Source organism: Neomonachus schauinslandi, chromosome 4 (genome assembly GCF_002201575.2).
Source record: "Neomonachus schauinslandi chromosome 4, ASM220157v2, whole genome shotgun sequence".
Taxonomy (NCBI): Eukaryota; Metazoa; Chordata; class Mammalia; order Carnivora; family Phocidae; genus Neomonachus; species Neomonachus schauinslandi.
The window spans coordinates 113,412,496-113,413,726 of record NC_058406.1 but is presented as its reverse complement, the minus strand read 5'-3'; the positions used below and the strand labels follow the sequence as shown (position 1 = coordinate 113,413,726).

The window sequence follows — 1,231 nt, the reverse complement described above, 5'->3', positions numbered from 1 at the left end:
ATCAATTCTTATTTCAATAGTTGATGTGGCAGCCATGAAAATATGATCACATATTCTGTAGAAAGCTGTAAATTTGCCTGATGGCCTTGTTGCTGCTGCCCAACTGAAATCTGTCTCCTCCAAGGCACAGTTTGAGGGCTCATGAGCTCTCTATCAGCCTGGCCAAAAATTTCTGGGAACTACACTATAGTCGAGATGCTTCCTAGCCAATCCCCTACTTTCTCGCTCTCCTTCCAGATGGGTCATACCTGAAGTGTGGGCTGAAAGCAATCCAATTTTTTCCTGCTCCTTCTCTCAATAAATTTCTTGCAGATAATCCTAGTTTTGTGCATGCTTTCTGGCAGACACAGATTAACAGAAGATGTACTGGGAGTTGTCAAAAATATAGTAAATAAGATGAGGATTTGGGACAAGTTTACTCACTGTCTCAAGGTAATTGTTGAGGTGTCCATCATGGAATACTTGGAAAATCATGTCTATCCTTGCATCAGATTTTTCCTAATCCTTCCCAGGTAAAATCATATGCAGGTCCAAATGTGTGGATGTGTGGGTAGTAGTTTGGTTGCGTAAATGATGAAAACATATATGTCTTGAAGAGAGCTAATGACCTAAAAATCATGCTCAGTAGGATTACACTGGGGCCCAATCTCAGTGACAATCCTGGGACAGGATGTTGAGGTTCCTTATTTCCCTCCTAGAGCAATGGTATTTGTGGCTTCAGAGAATCAATCCCTTGCAGGAATTCCACATGCCCCTGACCTGTCTATGAAGTTCTAAATGAACAACACATACTCTTGCCCATACTTTATGTTTTGCTTAATGATCCATATTTCCTAGTAGTAAGGCACACTTGGGGGTCATTCCCTTTTCTCTCGTGATTTTCAGTGAGATGTTCTACCAAGGTTTATACATACCATTGCGTTAATGATCTCAGGTGAATAGATTTCTTTGATCATAGATATATGCCAGGTAAGAACATTAGATTAATGATGAATCCTGCCCAAAGGCAACAGTTTTTACTCATTTAGAGAATCTAAATACAAATATATGTATATAATTTATTTCTCTGAGATTATCACTCCTAAAGGATCCCTTGGAAATAGAAATCTTTTCTTTATACCTGAAACTGATCAGACCATAAACTGAGGAAATTTTTCTTTAAGTGGCACTGTGGAAAATATTCACCTCAGTCTCTATACAAATTGAGACCAATTGCAAGAACAACAACAAT

At 38.7% G+C, this 1,231-nt stretch overlaps 1 non-coding gene across 1 annotated transcript; it reads left to right on the top strand.

Annotated features, from left to right (window-relative positions):
• The first annotated feature begins 564 nt into the window (after positions 1-564).
• LOC123324739 lies at positions 565-644 on the top strand. Its single transcript, XR_006540006.1, has one exon. It is a non-coding gene; the product is annotated as a small nucleolar RNA SNORD115 (small nucleolar RNA).
• The last annotated feature ends 587 nt before the right edge of the window (positions 645-1,231 follow it).